Source organism: Siphateles boraxobius, unplaced genomic scaffold (genome assembly GCF_051911475.1).
Source record: "Siphateles boraxobius isolate OS27281-9 unplaced genomic scaffold, OSU_SipBor_1 76, whole genome shotgun sequence".
NCBI lineage: Eukaryota > Metazoa > Chordata > Actinopteri > Cypriniformes > Leuciscidae > Siphateles > Siphateles boraxobius.
In genome coordinates this window covers 1,717,501-1,735,000 of record NW_027509204.1, presented here as the reverse complement: position 1 = coordinate 1,735,000, position 17,500 = coordinate 1,717,501, and the positions used below count along the sequence as shown (strand labels likewise).

General features: G+C 40.4%; 8 non-coding genes across 8 annotated transcripts; all 8 read right to left on the bottom strand.

The window, feature by feature from the left end:
- Positions 1 to 142: 142 nt before the first annotated feature.
- Positions 143 to 261, bottom strand: LOC143725357 (5S ribosomal RNA). Its single transcript, XR_013198132.1, has one exon. It is a non-coding gene; the product is annotated as a 5S ribosomal RNA (ribosomal RNA).
- A 280-nt stretch (positions 262 to 541) lies between these two features.
- Positions 542 to 660, bottom strand: LOC143725356 (5S ribosomal RNA). The gene has a single exon (XR_013198131.1). It is a non-coding gene; the product is annotated as a 5S ribosomal RNA (ribosomal RNA).
- A 389-nt stretch (positions 661 to 1,049) lies between these two features.
- On the bottom strand, positions 1,050 to 1,168 carry LOC143725301 (5S ribosomal RNA). The gene has a single exon (XR_013198077.1). It is a non-coding gene; the product is annotated as a 5S ribosomal RNA (ribosomal RNA).
- Positions 1,169 to 7,485: 6,317 nt separating this feature from the next.
- Positions 7,486 to 7,604, bottom strand: LOC143725355 (5S ribosomal RNA). Its single transcript, XR_013198130.1, has one exon. It is a non-coding gene; the product is annotated as a 5S ribosomal RNA (ribosomal RNA).
- Positions 7,605 to 8,096: 492 nt separating this feature from the next.
- LOC143725082 (5S ribosomal RNA) lies at positions 8,097 to 8,215 on the bottom strand. Its single transcript, XR_013197861.1, has one exon. It is a non-coding gene; the product is annotated as a 5S ribosomal RNA (ribosomal RNA).
- A 284-nt stretch (positions 8,216 to 8,499) lies between these two features.
- LOC143725354 (5S ribosomal RNA) lies at positions 8,500 to 8,618 on the bottom strand. Its single transcript, XR_013198129.1, has one exon. It is a non-coding gene; the product is annotated as a 5S ribosomal RNA (ribosomal RNA).
- Positions 8,619 to 9,111: 493 nt separating this feature from the next.
- LOC143725081 (5S ribosomal RNA) lies at positions 9,112 to 9,230 on the bottom strand. The gene has a single exon (XR_013197860.1). It is a non-coding gene; the product is annotated as a 5S ribosomal RNA (ribosomal RNA).
- A 1,427-nt stretch (positions 9,231 to 10,657) lies between these two features.
- LOC143725317 (5S ribosomal RNA) lies at positions 10,658 to 10,776 on the bottom strand. Its single transcript, XR_013198093.1, has one exon. It is a non-coding gene; the product is annotated as a 5S ribosomal RNA (ribosomal RNA).
- Positions 10,777 to 17,500: the final 6,724 nt, after the last annotated feature.

The following is a 17,500-nucleotide window of genomic DNA, read 5'->3' as shown; positions in this document are numbered from 1 at the left end:
AGTGAGTCTTTTTTTAAACTAAGAAGACCTTTTGAAAAAACTCAAACTCTTTCATGCTCTCTGAAGAATCTCAGAGACTTTTAAAGGCTTTCTGAAGAAGCTCAGGGACTATATTTTTTTATTATTTTTTTTAAATCAAAAAAGCTTACAGCACCTGGTATTCCCAGGCGGTCTCCCATCCAAGTACTAACCAGGCCCGACCCTGCTTAGCTTCCAAGATCAGACGAGATCGGGCGTGACCAAGGTGGTATGGCCGTAAGCGAAAACTGCTGCCAAAATTGGGCAATTTAAAAGGTTAGACCATTAATGAAGAAAACTAAGAAGAACTTTTGAAAAAACTCAAACTCTTTCATGCTCTCTGAAGAATCTCAGAGACTTTTAAAGGCTTTCTGAAGAAGCTCAGTGAGTCTTTTTTTTAAACTAAGAAGAACTTTTGAAAAAACTCAAACTCTTTCATGCTCTCTGAAGAATCTCAGAGACTTTTAAAGGCTTTCTAAAGAAGCTCAGGGCCTCTATTTTTTTTTTTTTTTTAAATCAAAAAAGCTTACAGCACCTGGTATTCCCAGGCGGTCTCCCATCCAAGTACTAACCAGGCCCGACCCTGCTTAGCTTCCAAGATCAGACGAGATCGGGCGTGACCAAGGTGGTATGGCCGTAAGCGAAAACTGCTGCCAAAATTGGGCAATTTAAAAGGTTAGACCATTAATGAAGAAAACTAAGAAGAACTTTTGAAAAAACTCAAACTCTTTCATGCTCTCTGAAGAATCTCAGAGACTTTTAAAGGCTTTCTGAAGAAGCTCAGTGAGTCTTTTTTTTAAACTAAGAAGAACTTTTGAAAAAACTCAAACTCTTTCATGCTCTCTGAAGAATCTCAGAGACTTTTAAAGGCTTTCTGAAGAAGCTCAGGGACTCTTTTTTTTAAACTAAGAAGAACTTTTGAAAAAACTCAAACTCTTTCATGCTCTCTGAAGAATCTCAGAGACTTTTAAAGGCTTTCTGAAGAAGCTCAGGGACTCTTTTTTTTTTTTTTTTTTCTTTTTTATCAAAAAAGCTTACAGCACCTGGTATTCCCAGGCGGTCTCCCATCCAAGTACTAACCAGGCCCGACCCTGCTTAGCTTCCGAGATCAGACGAGATCGGGCATGACCAAGGTGGTATGGCCGTAAGCGAAAACTGCTGCCAAAATTGGGCAATTTAAAAGGTTAGACCATTAATGAAGAAAACTAAGAAGAACTTTTGAAAAAACTCAAACTCTTTCATGCTCTCTGAAGAATCTCAGAGACTTTTAAAGGCTTTCTGAAGAAGCTCAGTGAGTCTTTTTTTTAAACTAAGAAGAACTTTTGAAAAAACTCAAACTCTTTCATGCTCTCTGAAGAATCTCAGAGACTTTTAAAGGCTTTCTGAAGAAGCTCAGGGACTCTTTTTTTTTTTTTTTTTTTTTAAATCAAAAAAGCTTACAGCACCTGGTATTCCCAGGCGGTCTCCCATCCAAGTACTAACCAGGCCCGACCCTGCTTAGCTTCCAAGATCAGACGAGATCGGGCGTGACTTTTTTTTTTTTTTTTTTTTTTGGAAAATTTCAATCAATAAAATACAATAAAATCAAATAGAAATTAAAAGATACAGATTTTCTTCCACAACCATTCTACATCACAAATCATTTACATAATTTAAAAAACTTCTTCACTTCCAGGCAACTTCCACATTAGATCCTTTAAAACACCACAAACTTTTGGGGTAAAAACACCATAAAAAACATCCAACTTATTTTCACATTTAAAATACTCATACAATCCTTCAATATACAATTCAGTTTTCCTTTTAAAAGCAATCCAAACATCCAACACGATTTTTTCCTTTTTTGCTACAATTCTTCTCTCCCATATTGCACTTTTCATTAGCATCACACACAGATTAATAAAACTTTTGTTTTAACCCTTTTCTTCCATCCCAAACATCACCACTCTGTTCCATTCTACAGTCCTCTCATTGGATTCCCCTCTCAACATTTCAATCAGTCTTTTACCCTTTTTGTTAAAATCTTCCAATTCTCTACAATTTAAAAACAAGTGTAAAAAACTTTCATCTTCCACATTACACACTTTACATGTTTCACTTAGTTCCATGTGGATTTTTTTTAAAATAATGTCAGTAAAAATTGCTCTGTGTCTGATTAAATATTCAAAACTCTCCAATTTTGCGTCTATCATTGTACCTTTCATGTTATTCCATATATCCTCTTCTTTTAGATCTTTGTATTTCTGTACCCAGTACTCATTGACTTTTGGTTTTCTGAAAACCCCCTCTCTAAAAAAACAGTAAAACATTTTCACAGTACATTCATTAAAAGCATATCGTTTTTCTCCCAACTTTACATTCACTTTTTTCCCTTGTTTCTCTTCTTCCATATCTTCTATTCTTTTTATCCACTCTTTGGGTATTGCTTCTTTCATTATTTCATACTTATTTTGTAGTTCTTGTTCATTAAAATCCTCTTTTGCCACTTCCATTGTATCTATTATATACTGTAATGGTAAAAATCCCTCTTTAAATTCATATAAAATATCTCTAACTCTTGTGATCCCAACATCCCACCATTTCTTTAAAAAAATCACATTCCCCTGATTTAAAATGCCGCTGTTTAAGAATAAAGGCTGGTTTAAAATGCTCTCTCTACCTTGAGGATTAAAATTAACAATAGTTAAAAATTTCCCCCAAGCACTCATCAATTCTCTGTAAAAATCTGGCATTCCTTTCACCATCCAATTCTTAGTTTTCATCCATAAAATATTATCTCCCAAATTAAAATTCCCACATTTATTTAAAAAATATTCCATCGTCTTTTTCCACGTTGTTTTAATTTTCTCATCCAGATACTTTTTTATTACTTTAACTCTTAAGCTATTTTTTCTTTGTTCCACATCTATCAATCCCATCCCTCCCTTTCCAACTTCTCCTATTATAGTATTGTATGCAATTCTTGGAGGTTTTCCATCCCATATAAAATCCAGAAAACATTTCTTCAGCCTTTTTTCCACCCACATCGGCATAGAAGTCACATATAAAACATACCACAACTTTGCTACCATTAAAACATTTACAATCAAAACCTTCCCCTTTAAACTTAAAGTCCTCAATTTCCAAAAATTTAACCTTCTTTCAATTCCTCCTAGTATTTCTTCCCACATTACTACTTCAACATATTTTTCGTCTTTCCCTATTAAAACACCTAGGATCTTTATTTCCTTTGATTCTTTAAACTTAAAATCATTTGCTAAAACACTCGCCCCTCCAAATCTCATATATACTGTTTTCTCTTCATTTATCTTGCTCCCTGATCCCCTACAAAACGTCTGTACCACTTCCATTGCTTTTTTAACACTGTTTATATCCTTAACCATTATTGTTGTATCGTCTGCGTATTGAAACATGTTTTCATTTTCCCCACTCTCTTCAATGTCTATCCCTTTTACTTCTTTATCTCTTTTAACAGCTAATCCCAAAGGTTCTGCAACTAGTGAATATAAAAGTGCTGATAGTGGACATCCTTGTCTTATTGACCTAGTTAATTTAAAACATTCTGTTAAAAACCCATTACATTTTACTCTTGTTATTGCTCCTTTATATAAAATTTTAATCCATTTGATAAAACTTTCCCCAAACCCATACCCACTTAAAATCTCAAATAAATAGTCATGTTCTACTCTGTCGAAGGCCTTTTCAAAATCCAAACTAATAACATATCCATCCTTATTTTTTTCTTTCATATACCTTATTCTATCTATTATACTTATTGTTGTGTCTTAACATTCTGTTAAAAACCCATTACATTTTACTCTTGTTATTGCTCCTTTATATAAAATTTTAATCCATTTGATAAAACTTTCCCCAAACCCATACCCACTTAAAATCTCAAATAAATAGTCATGTTCTACTCTGTCGAAGGCCTTTTCAAAATCCAAACTAATAACATATCCATCCTTATTTTTTTCTTTCATATACCTTATTCTATCTATTATACTTATTGTTGTATCCTTCCCTTTCACTCCATATACTTGATTTGTTTTGATTATGGTTGGCATTACCTCTTTCAATCTGTTGGCTAAAACTTTTGTTAAAATTTTCAAATCTGTGTTCAACATTGTGATGGGTCTATAATTTTTTAAATCTGCTTTTTCTCCTTTTCTTTTATATATCAACTTAATTAATCCCATCCCCATTCTCTGATTCATTTCATCTTTCTTAAAAGTCTCTTCATATACTTCTTTTAAAATATCCGTTAAAAAATCCTTAAAAGTTATATAAAATTCATTCCCTAAACCGTCAATACCTGGGCTTTTCCTTTTATTCAGTTCACTTATTGCTCTTTTTATCTCTTCTTCTCTTATCTCTAGGTCACACTCTTTTTTGTCATCCTCTCCTACTTTGGTCTTTATTTGTTTCAATAATTCTAGTTTTTCTTCCTCCTTTATTCCTTCTGCTTTGAATAGCTTTCCATAGTATGCTTTTATTGCTTTTAGTATCTCTTCATTTGTTTCCACTATCTCTCCATCTTCCCTATGTATTCTTTTAATTGTTTGTGAAATTCCCCTTCTTCTTTCCAAATCAAAAAAAAACTTAGTACATTTCTCTCCTTCCACTGTATACTTTGCTTTACTTCTTAATCGTGCCCCATTATATTTCTTCTCTTCTATTTCTTTCAGTTTTCCCTCTATTTCTTTTATTTTTTGTATATCTTTTTCATTCATGTTCAATTCCTTTTCTAGTTGTTCTCGTATGTCTCTTTCTTTACCCTTTTTACATCTCTGAATCATCCCACAATATTTTATGCTAAAATTTTTGATTAAATACTTCACATTTTCCCACCAAATCCTTTTGTCTTCTCTATACATTCCGTTTTCTTTTTCCTTTGTTATAATTTCCTGTACACTTAAAACATAGTCTTCGTTCTTTAAAATCCCTGTGTTTAAAACCCATACTCCCGGCCCTCTTTTCACTGTATCCCAATCAATTTGCATAAAAATAGGCTTGTGATCACTTAAACTAGTTTCTTCATATCTTATTTTTTCTAAATAGCTTTCCATATTCCGTGTACATAAAATAAAATCAATTCTCGTTTTACAAATAAAATTCCCCACAATTTGTCCTCTTGAAAATTCTTTTCTCTTTTCATTTCTTTCCCTCCATACATCAATCAATTCATTTTCTTCCATCAGCCCTTTTAACTCTTTTCTTCCTGTATCTGTCTTAAAAACCATTCCTTCGGCCATGTCCAGTTTACTAAAAACAACATTAAAATCCCCCATAATAACAATTTCCTTATATTTCCTTAAAAGTTCCCTTAAACCATTAAAATATTCCCTCTTCTTAATCTCTTCCGGTGGTGCATGCACATTTACCACAAGTATTTTGTTCTCTTCATATTCCATTTCAAAACCTATACATTTCCCCACTTTATCTTTATATACTACTTTACATTTTATATCTCTATTTTCTCTTATTAGTACTGCAACTCCTCTTCCAAATCTATCATCCCCGTTGTTGTATAAAATCTCTCCATTCCATTTTTTTCTTATTTCACTTATATGCAAGTCTTTCCAGTTAGTCTCTTGTAACATTATCACATCTTCTCTTTTACACATTTCCTTCACTTTTTCAAATTTCCTCATGTCCATTAAACCTCTAGCATTAAAAGTAACCATTCTTAAAATCATGACACAAAAAAAAGTTCTTAAAAAGATTTGCTAAAATCCATCTTTTCATTCATTCTCCTCCGAGTCCTTTCCCAGCACCTTTTCATCTATACTTTGTTGCTCACCTTTTAAAGTCACTCTTTTTCTCGCTCCTTCAGTGTTCGGTTTTATCTGTATTGATCTTCTCCTTTTATTTGATGGAACTACATTGTCATCTTCTTCATTTTCCGCTTCCTTTTCCATTTCCACATTCTGCTCCGTGTCCTTTTGTTCTGCTCTGTCTACTTCACTTTCCAAGCTTACATTCATGTCCATTTGTGTCCAGTTTTTATCCTCTTGTTGTGTTTGTTCCCCCTGTTTATACTCATCGTCCATCCGTTCCTCACTTTGTTTATTTTCTGTAATTTCACTCGTCTCCTTTCCTCCGTTTTCTTCTTCTTGCTCCTTTTCTGTGTCTCTTTCTAGCACCTGCCCGCTCACCTGCTCCTCTTCTTCCTCCTCTCGCCCCGTCCAGCATTCACATTTAGTGAGAACCTCTCGGCAATCCGGGCACTTAACAGCGTTGCAGTTCCTTGCAAAGTGGCCTTTCTCGTCACATTTAAAACACTTAAAATCTGGACAGTCTTTCACCACGTGGTCCGGGCTCATGCACAGTCGACAGGTTTTCACCTGATGACTGTGCATCACTCTGAAGTATTGTGGTCCTTCAGCTGTTTCCAGTCTTGTGCTGTATGGTAGTGATGCCACCTCCCTTGGGAACCTTACTTTTAAAAAGCGTGTGCCGTCCTCTATATTTGTGCCCGGATAAAACCTCCTTTTCACCACAGAAACTGGGATTACTCCCCATTGTTCCAGCTTGTTAAAAATGTCCGCATCCTCAGTGTAGGCCGGCAGGTGCATAAAAGAGACAACATAGTCCCTGTTGTGAAGACTCTTTACCTCGAATGTCATTCCTTTAATATCCAATCCGTCCATTAAGCATCCCGTATCCTCCTCCCGTTCAAGTGTAACTTCATATTCATTTGTTTGTTTAGGTCTCACTGCCAAAATCTTTCCTTCTCCGATCTTCTCCGTCACTGCTTTTATGATATCCATCGCTCTCACCTCTTTTTCATCTCTTAAATCCACCGTTATTGTCGCTTCCTTTTTGTACATCCTTTTCGCTTTCTCCTTTCTCGCTTCTTTCCCCCGTTCTTGTCCATCTCTTTGTTGTTCGTCCGGTCCGTGGTCGTTTCGCCCTCGTGGTACTCCAGCCATTGCAATGTCCGTTAACCTTTGTCCATCCATCAAAGAAAAACACGCAGACAAAATTCCTCCCAAACAGCGTATGCTGTTGGGAGGATTTAGCTTAAACAAAAAACAAAACAAAAAAACTAACAAAAAAACACTGATTCTGACAAAAACAAACGAAAAAACACAGAAACACGTTTGGTGAGCCTTCCTCACCCACTACTGCCACACTACTTCCTGGTTGCTCTAGGGCGCCCTCAAGGTGGTATGGCCGTAAGCGAAAACTGCTGCCAAAATTGGGCAATTTAAAAGGTTAGACCATTAATGAAGAAAACTAAGAAGAACTTTTGAAAAAACTCAAACTCTTTCATGCTCTCTGAAGAATCTCAGAGACTTTTAAAGGCTTTCTGAAGAAGCTCAGTGAGTCTTTTTTTTAAACTAAGAAGAACTTTTGAAAAAACTCAAACTCTTTCATGCTCTCTGAAGAATCTCAGAGACTTTTAAAGGCTTTCTGAAGAAGCTCAGGGACTCTATTTTTTTTTTTTTTTTTTTAAATCAAAAAAGCTTACAGCACCTGGTATTCCCAGGCGGTCTCCCATCCAAGTACTAACCAGGCCCGACCCTGCTTAGCTTCCAAGATCAGACGAGATCGGGCGTGACCAAGGTGGTATGGCCGTAAGCGAAAACTGCTGCCAAAATTGGGCAATTTAAAAGGTTAGACCATTAATGAAGAAAACAAAGAAGAACTTTTGAAAAAACTCAAACTCTTTCATGCTCTCTGAAGAATCTCAGAGACTTTTAAAGGCTTTCTGAAGAAGCTCAGTGAGTCTTTTTTTTAAACTAAGAAAAACTTTTGAAAAAACTCAAACTCTTTCATGCTCTCTGAAGAATCTCAGAGACTTTTAAAGGCTTTCTGAAGAAGCTCAGGGACTCTTTTTTTTAAACTAAGAAGAACTTTTGAAAAAACTCAAACTCTTCCATGCTCTCTGAAGAATCTCAGAGACTTTTAAAGGCTTTCTGAAGAAGCTCAGTGAGTCTTTTTTTTAAAGTAAGAAGAACTTTTGAAAAAACTCAAACTCTTTCATTCTCTCTGAAGAATCTCAGAGACCTTTAAAGGCCTTCTTGAAGAAGCTCAGGTACTCTTTTTTTTTTTTTTTTTTTTTAAATAAAAAAAGCTTACAGCACCTGGTATTCCCAGGCGGTCTCCCATCCAAGTACTAACCAGGCCCGACCCTGCTTAGCTTCCGAGATCAGACGAGATCGGGCGTGACCAAGGTGGTATGGCCGTAAGCGAAAACTGCTGCCAAAATTGGGCAATTTAAAAGGTTAGACCATTAATGAAGAAAACTAAGAAGAACTTTTGAAAAAACTCAAACTCTTTCATGCTCTCTGAAGAATCTCAGAGACTTTTAAAGGCTTTCTGAAGAAGCTCAGTGAGTCTTTTTTTTAAACTAAGAAGAACTTTTGAAAAAACTCAAACTCTTTCATGCTCTCTGAAGAATCTCAGAGACTTTTAAAGGCTTTCTGAAGAAGCTCAGGGACTCTATTTTTTTTTTTTTTTTTTTTAAATCAAAAAAGCTTACAGCACCTGGTATTCCCAGGCGGTCTCCCATCCAAGTACTAACCAGGCCCGACCCTGCTTAGCTTCCAAGATCAGACGAGATCGGGCGTGACCAAGGTGGTATGGCCGTAAGCGAAAACTGCTGCCAAAATTGGGCAATTTAAAAGGTTAGACCATTAATGAAGAAAACAAAGAAGAACTTTTGAAAAAACTCAAACTCTTTCATGCTCTCTGAAGAATCTCAGAGACTTTTAAAGGCTTTCTGAAGAAGCTCAGTGAGTCTTTTTTTTAAACTAAGAAAAACTTTTGAAAAAACTCAAACTCTTTCATGCTCTCTGAAGAATCTCAGAGACTTTTAAAGGCTTTCTGAAGAAGCTCAGGGACTCTTTTTTTTAAACTAAGAAGAACTTTTGAAAAAACTCAAACTCTTCCATGCTCTCTGAAGAATCTCAGAGACTTTTAAAGGCTTTCTGAAGAAGCTCAGTGAGTCTTTTTTTTTAAAGTAAGAAGAACTTTTGAAAAAACTCAAACTCTTTCATTCTCTCTGAAGAATCTCAGAGACCTTTAAAGGCCTTCTTGAAGAAGCTCAGGTACTCTTTTTTTTTTTTTTTTTTTTTAAATCAAAAAAGCTTACAGCACCTGGTATTCCCAGGCGGTCTCCCATCCAAGTACTAACCAGGCCCGACCCTGCTTAGCTTCCGAGATCAGACGAGATCGGGCGTGACCAAGGTGGTATGGCCGTAAGCGAAAACTGCTGCCAAAATTGGGCAATTTAAAAGGTTAGACCATTAATGAAGAAAACTAAGAAGAACTTTTGAAAAAACTCAAACTCTTTCATGCTCTCTGAAGAATCTCAGAGACTTTTAAAGGCTTTCTGAAGAAGCTCAGTGAGTCTTTTTTTTAAACTAAGAAGAACTTTTGAAAAAACTCAAACTCTTTCATGCTCTCTGAAGAATCTCAGAGACTTTTAAAGGCTTTCTGAAGAAGCTCAGGGACTCTTTTTTTTAAACTAAGAAGAACTTTTGAAAAAACTCAAACTCTTTCATGCTCTCTGAAGAATCTCAGAGACTTTTAAAGGCTTTCTGAAGAAGCTCAGTGAGTCTTTTTTTTAAAGTAAGAAGAACTTTTGAAAAAACTCAAACTCTTTCATGCTCTCTGAAGAATCTCAGAGACTTTTAAATGCTTTCTGAAGAAGCTCAGGGACTCTTTTTTTAAACTAAGAAGAACTTTTGAAAAAACTCAAACTCTTTCATGCTCTCTGAAGAATCTCAGAGACTTTTAAAGGCTTTCTGAAGAAGCTCAGGGACTCTTTTTTTTAAACTAAGAAGAACTTTTGAAAAAACTCAAACTCTTTCATGCTCTCTGAAGAATCTCAGAGACTTTTAAAGGCTTTCTGAAGAAGCTCAGTGAGTCTTTTTTTTAAAGTAAGAAGAACTTTTGAAAAAACTCAAACTCTTTCATGCTCTCTGAAGAATCTCAGAGACTTTTAAAGGCTTTTTGAAGAAGCTCAGGGACTCTTTTTTTTAAACTAAGAAGAACTTTTGAAAAAACTCAAACTCTTTCATGCTCTCTGAAGAATCTCAGAGACTTTTAAAGGCTTTCTGAAGAAGCTCAGTGAGTCTTTTTTTTAAGTAAGAAGAACTTTTGAAAAAACTCAAACTCTTTCATGGTCTCTGAAGAATCTCAGAGACTTTTAAAGGCTTTCTGAAGAAGCTCAGGGACTCTTTTTTTTTAAACTAAGAAGAACTTTTGAAAAAACTCAAACTCTTTCATGCTCTCTGAAGAATCTCAGAGACTTTTAAAGGCTTTCTGAAGAAGCTCAGGGACTCTTTTTTTAAACTAAGAAGAACTTTTGAAAAAACTCAAACTCTTTCATGCTCTCTGAAGAATCTCAGAGACTTTTAAAGGCTTTCTGAAGAAGCTCAGTGAGTCTTTTTTTTAAAGTAAGAAGAACTTTTGAAAAAACTCAAACTCTTTCATGCTCTCTGAAGAATCTCAGAGACTTTTAAAGGCTTTCTGAAGAAGCTCAGTGAGTCTTTTTTTTAAAGTAAGAAGAACTTTTGAAAAAACTCAAACTCTTTCATGCTCTCTGAAGAATCTCAGAGACTTTTAAAGGCTTTCTGAAGAAGCTCAGGGACTCTTTATTTATTTTTATTTTTTTTTAAATCAAAAAAGCGTACAGCACCTGGTATTCCCAGGCGGTCTCCCATCCAAGTACTAACCAGGCCCAACCCTGCTTAGCTTCCGAGATCAGACGAGATCGGGCGTGACCAAGGTGGTATGGCCGTAAGCGAAAACTGCTGCCAAAATTGGGCAATTTAAAAGGTTAGCCCATTAATGAAGAAAACTAAGAAGAACTTTTGAAAAAACTCAAACTCTTTCATAATCTCTGAAGAATCTCAGAGACTTTTAAAGGCTTTCTGAAGAAGCTCAGTGAGTCTTTTTTTTAAACTAAGAAGAACTTTTGAAAAAACTCAAACTCTTTCATGCTCTCTGAAGAATCTCAGAGACTTTTAAAGGCTTTCTGAAGAAGCTCAGGGACTCTTTTTTTTAAACTAAGAAGAACTTTTGAAAAAACTCAAACTCTTTCATGCTCTCTGAAGAATCTCAGAGACTTTTAAAGGCTTTCTGAAGAAGCTCAGTGAGTCTTTTTTTTAAAGTAAGAAGAACTTTTGAAAAAACTCAAACTCTTTCATGCTCTCTGAAGAATCTCAGAGACTTTTAAATGCTTTCTGAAGAAGCTCAGGGACTCTTTTTTTAAACTAAGAAGAACTTTTGAAAAAACTCAAACTCTTTCATGCTCTCTGAAGAATCTCAGAGACTTTTAAAGGCTTTCTGAAGAAGCTCAGGGACTCTTTTTTTTAAACTAAGAAGAACTTTTGAAAAAACTCAAACTCTTTCATGCTCTCTGAAGAATCTCAGAGACTTTTAAAGGCTTTCTGAAGAAGCTCAGTGAGTCTTTTTTTTAAAGTAAGAAGAACTTTTGAAAAAACTCAAACTCTTTCATGCTCTCTGAAGAATCTCAGAGACTTTTAAAGGCTTTTTGAAGAAGCTCAGGGACTCTTTTTTTTTAAACTAAGAAGAACTTTTGAAAAAACTCAAACTCTTTCATGCTCTCTGAAGAATCTCAGAGACTTTTAAAGGCTTTCTGAAGAAGCTCAGGGACTCTTTTTTTAAACTAAGAAGAACTTTTGAAAAAACTCAAACTCTTTCATGCTCTCTGAAGAATCTCAGAGACTTTTAAAGGCTTTCTGAAGAAGCTCAGGGACTCTTTTTTTTTAAACTAAGAAGAACTTTTGAAAAAACTCAAACTCTTTCATGCTCTCTGAAGAATCTCAGAGACTTTTAAAGGCTTTCTGAAGAAGCTCAGGGACTCTTTTTTTAAACTAAGAAGAACTTTTGAAAAAACTCAAACTCTTTCATGCTCTCTGAAGAATCTCAGAGACTTTTAAAGGCTTTCTGAAGAAGCTCAGTGAGTCTTTTTTTTAAACTAAGAAGAACTTTTGAAAAAACTCAAACTCTTTCATGCTCTCTGAAGAATCTCAGAGACTTTTAAAGGCTTTCTGAAGAAGCTCAGGGACTCTTTTTTTTAAACTAAGAAGAACTTTTGAAAAAACTCAAACTCTTTCATGCTCTCTGAAGAATCTCAGAGACTTTTAAAGGCTTTCTGAAGAAGCTCAGTGAGTCTTTTTTTTAAAGTAAGAAGAACTTTTGAAAAAACTCAAACTCTTTCATGCTCTCTGAAGAACGTCTCGGTTACGTATGTAACCCTAGTTCCCTGATAGGGAACGAGACGCTGCGTCAAACGCTGCGGGAACGCCCCTGCGTTGTGCGTCATTAAGCACGTATGGAATCAGCCCAATGGAGAGATGAAACGTCATAGGCGGGTGACGTCATCGACCAGGAAACTATAAAGCACCCCAAAAACACAAGCGCATTAGCTTCTGATAGGCTTGAAGGAAGCGCTAACGGGAGTGCCGGGAGTATGGCGGAGCGACGCAGCGTCTCGTTCCCTATCAGGGAACTAGGGTTACATACGTAACCGAGACGTTCCCTTTCAAGGGAACTTCGAGCTGCGTCAAACGCTGCGGGAACGCGAATACCCACGTCGCCATAGGACCAAATGACCGTCATGTGAGACTAGCGCACAGAGGACGAGAGCACCTGTGCCCCAGGGGTAGAGCTTAAGTCTAGGTCATAGAACTTAATAAAAGTATGCGGTGAAGACCATCCAGCCGCATCACAAACATCACTCAGGGAAACCCCCGACAAAAGAGCTTTAGAAGCAGCCATACTCCTGGTAGAGTGAGCTCGGACAACCAAAGGTGAAGGCTGGCCAGCCGACTCATAAGCAAGTGAGATAGCCTCAACCACCCACTTGCTCATTCTCTGTTTAGACGCCGGACACCCTTTCCTGGGTGGCCCGAAACATACAAAAAGTTGTTCTGATTTCCTCCACAGGGCAGCTCTGTGGACATAAGCGTCTAATGCCCTAACAGGGCAGAGTGAATTAAGTTTCTCCTGGTCCGATGACATAAATGGAGGAGGACAGAAAGCCTGCAGAACCGTAGGTCTAACAATATTAGTAGGAACCTTAGGAACGTAACCTGGTCTAGGATGCAGAAAAGCTTTAACCATGCCAGGTGCAAATTCCAGGCACGAGGGTGAAACCGACAGAGCCTGCAAATCTCCGATTCTTTTTAGTGAAGAGATAGCAAGCAAAAAGATAGTCTTAAAAGTGAGAAACTTCTCGGGAACTTCTTCGATAGGTTCAAAAGGAGCTAGGGAAAGACCTTCTAATACAATGGCCAGATCCCAAGTCGGCACCCTCGTACGAACTGCTGGCCTCAGCCTCAAAGTGCCACGGAGGAAACGAGTTATAAGCGGGTGTCTCCCAAGAGAAACTCCACTGAAAGGGACGTGGTAAGCAGCTAGTGCCGCCACATACACCTTTAGTGTGGAGGGGGATAACCCTGTGGAGAAGCGCTCCTGCAGGAATTCCAGCACTGCACCCACTGGGCAGTTAACTGGGTCCTGCAGGTGTTCTCCACACCAAGAAGTGAAAAGTTTCCACTTCAAGGCATAAAGCTTCCTCGTGGATGGAGCTCTGGAGTTAAGAATGGTCTCAACAACCTCGGTTGAGAGACCGGAGTCTATGAGCTGGGCCCCCTCAGAGGCCAAGCCCACAGTTTCCACAATTCTGGGCGGGGGTGAAGTATCGTGCCCCCCGCCTGGGAGAGTAGATCCCTCCTGACCGGGAGCTCCAAAGGAGAACCGTCCAGGAGAGAAATCAGGTCCGCAAACCATACTCGGGCCGGCCAGAACGGGGCTACTAGTAGTAGACTGACCCCGTCCCGGCGGACCCTCTCCAGAACTCCTGGTAACAGAGCAATCGGGGGAAAGGCGTACAGACGTGACCTCGGCCACGGCTGCACCATAGCATCCAACCCCAGGGGGGCTGGAAGAGTGATGGAGAACCACCGATGACAATGAGTGGTCTCCTTGGAAGCGAATAGGTCCACCTCGGCGCGACCGAAACTCAACCAAAGGAGCTCCACCACCTCGGGGTGGAGTCTCCATTCCCCTGGCCTCGGCCCCTGCCTCGACAGGGAGTCTGCTACCACATTCAAATACCCAGGGAGATACATTGCTCTCAGAGATAGTAGCTTCCCTTGGGACCACAGGAGGATCTGACGGGCCAACTTGTAAAGCCGGCGAGACCGCAGGCCCCCCTGATGATTTATATAAGAGACCACCGACGTGTTGTCTGATTGAACTAACACATGATGGCCTCTCAGGTTAGTTAGGAAGTGTTTCAGAGCCTGAAACACAGCCAACATCTCTAGACAATTTATGTGCCACGAAAGATGATGATCCTGCCACAGACCTTGGGCTGGGCGACCACTCATGACCGCCCCCCACCCTGTGAGGGAAGCATCCGTCGTTAGCGTTATGCGACGACAAAGAGCCCCCAGCACAGGACCTTTGGATAGGAACCAAGTTTCTCTCCACATGACCAGAGCACGAAGGCAGCGCCGCGTGACTTTGAACGTGCGGAGCGGATTTCCCCTCGGGGAGAATCCCTTGGTCCTGAGCCACCACTGTAGCGGTCTCACGTACAACAGGCCGCAAGGTATAACGTTGGACGCTGCTGCCATCAGACCCAACAGTCTCTGAAACTGCTTGACAGTGAGTAGCTGGCCTAGCTTCACTTGTTTCACAGCTGAGAGAATCGAAGCGATGCGGGTCGGAGAGAGTCGCGCCCGCATCGATACCGAATCCCAAACGACACCCAGAAAAGTGGTCTTCTGGGAAGGAGATAATACACTTTTCTTTGCGTTCAGCCTCAACCCCAACTTTCTGATATGAGCGAGGACGACATCTCGATGCCGAACCGCCATCTGCTCGGTCTGAGCTAAAATCAACCAATCGTCGATGTAATTGAGAATACGAATGCCCTGAAGCCTCAGAGGCACTAGTGCTGCATCCATGCATTTCGTGAAAGTGCGGGGAGATAAAGCTAGGCCAAACGGAAGAACCCTGTACTGGTACGCCTCGCCCCCGAAGGCGAACCTCAGGAACTTCCTGTGTTGTGGAAGGATGGACACATGGAAGTATGCGTCCTTCAGATCTATCGTGACAAACCAGTCCTCGGACCTGATTTGAGACACGATCTGCTTGATAGTGAGCATCTTGAATTTTAGCTTCCCTACCGAGCGATTCAATATGCGCAGGTCTAAAATTGGACGCAACCCCCCATCCTTCTTTGGAACGATGAAATATCGGCTGTAATAACCTGACTCCAAACTGGGAGGAGGAACCCGTTCTATAGCCTCTTTTTGAAGGAGCGTTTTCACCTCTTGTTCCAATACCAGAGCCTGCTCGGGGCCCACCACTGTGTGCAGAACCCCTCTGAATTTTGGTGGACGACACCTGAACTGGATAGCATAACCCTTTTCTACTGTCTGCAGGACCCAATGAGATATTTTTGGAAGGCTTTTCCACTCTGCCAGAAATTCTACTAAGGGTACCAGCCTCTCGAGACTGGCCTCTGGTGTAACTTGAGCAGCAGACGCAGCGCCCTGTAACGGCGCACCGGCAGGGAACAACTGGTCTGACCGCTCTGAGACCCTCCTCAGAGGGAGCGAGCGTCCCTCGGGAAAGCGCTCGCTGGGATCGTCTGTGCCCCGGCATAAAGGCGGGGTTGGCAGAACGAGCCCCTGAGGGCACCGAGGAGGAATGGGCACCGTAAAAAGAGGTGAACACCTTTCCGCCTCGGTGGGGACCACCCTCAGCATCCTGAACGGCTTGGCGTCAGGACTTCTTCTTAGCCGAAGCCTTCTTAGCCAATATAACTGTCCTCAGATCAGTTCTACTGGGAGAAGGCTTCGGCTGAGTGTGTCGCGGCTGAGCCCACTGTCCAGCAGGGGGAGCACGAGACGCGACACTCTGCCTCTGCTGCGCTCTATGTGATGAGCTCGAAGACGGCCGGGGCTGCTCCCGCCCAGCAGCCCCAGGGACATGAACTTTAAGGGGAAGAAACTTTTTAAAAGCTGCAGTTTGTTTCTTTTCTTCTTGGAATTTATCGAAAACTGAATTCACAGCATCACCAAACAACCCCATGGGAGAAAGAGGAGCATCTAAAAGAAAAGCTTTTTCTCTCTCTTTAATATTAGTCTGATTTAACCACAAATGTCTTTCTGCGGCCACCAGAGCTGCCATAGAACGACCCATTAATTTGGCCGATTCTCTGGTGGCACGCAGGGATAAATCAGCAGCCTGACGCAGTTCGCGAACTACGTCAGTACTGACCTCCTCACTCTCACTCATGTCCCTTAGCAGATCAGCCTGGTATGCCTGCAAGATTGACATAGTATGCAGACATGACACAGCCTGACCTGCTGCCGAATATGCTTTACCCACCAAAGCCGAAGTGTTTCTTAAAGGCTTGGTGGGTAATGCCGGTGCCTTAAAAGATGATGCTGCTTCGGGGGAGAGATGGCTCGAAAGCGTCTCTTCCACACGAGGCAAAGCACCATAACCATGAGCCTTGGCTCCCATAATATTAGCGTATGTTGAAGTCTGGGGACTAAACACTCTATATGACACCGGTTTTCTCCATGATTTCGACACCTCGGTGTGGAGATCATGGAAAAACGGCAGGCACCGGCGTGGAGGCTGCACACGTGACGGCAAAAATCTCTCATCCAACTTTGATTTAGAAACAGACTCCTGTCTAGTCACTGGCCATTCAATATTAAGTTTTTCAACAGCTCTTGTTAACACCTCCATAAGCTCATCACTCTCAGGAGTGTGGGGTGGCGAATCCTCCACATCTCCCTCAACACTAACAACATCAAGTTCCTCAGAACTGGATAGCTGCAGCATTGGTGCCTCAGCCCGAGCGGAAGAAACCGCAGCGCGTGCTTCCGAACCCGGGACTGAGGCACTGGATCTCACAGGTGAAGGGAGAGATAAGGCAGAGCCCGTCTCAAACCCCGCTGTGAGATCCATCTGCGATCCCCACGATAAGCGCCGCCGCTCTGCCTCGGCAGAAGCGGGACCCGAACCGCGGGGAGCGCGCACCGAACCGCTCTCCTCAAAGAGCGATCGGCGGGAGCGGAGCGTCCTTAACGGCAAACGCTCGCAATGCTCACAGTCTGCTCCCTCGAGAGCAAACTGGGCATGCTGAACTCCCAAACAAACAACACAAAGATCATGTGTATCCCCGCTCGTTAAATAACGCGAGCAGGGAGGAACACACTTTCTAAACTGCTGTTCGTCCGCCATAATCTCTCAATATATATATATATAGGGATAAATTGTTTGTGTGGTGCAGGGTATGTAAGACAGACAATATCACACAGGGACAGATTCACATGTAGCGCGACTGAAAGCACAGAAGCTAATGCGCTTGTGTTTTTGGGGTGCTTTATAGTTTCCTGGTCGATGACGTCACCCGCCTATGACGTTTCATCTCTCCATTGGGCTGATTCCATACGTGCTTCATGACGCA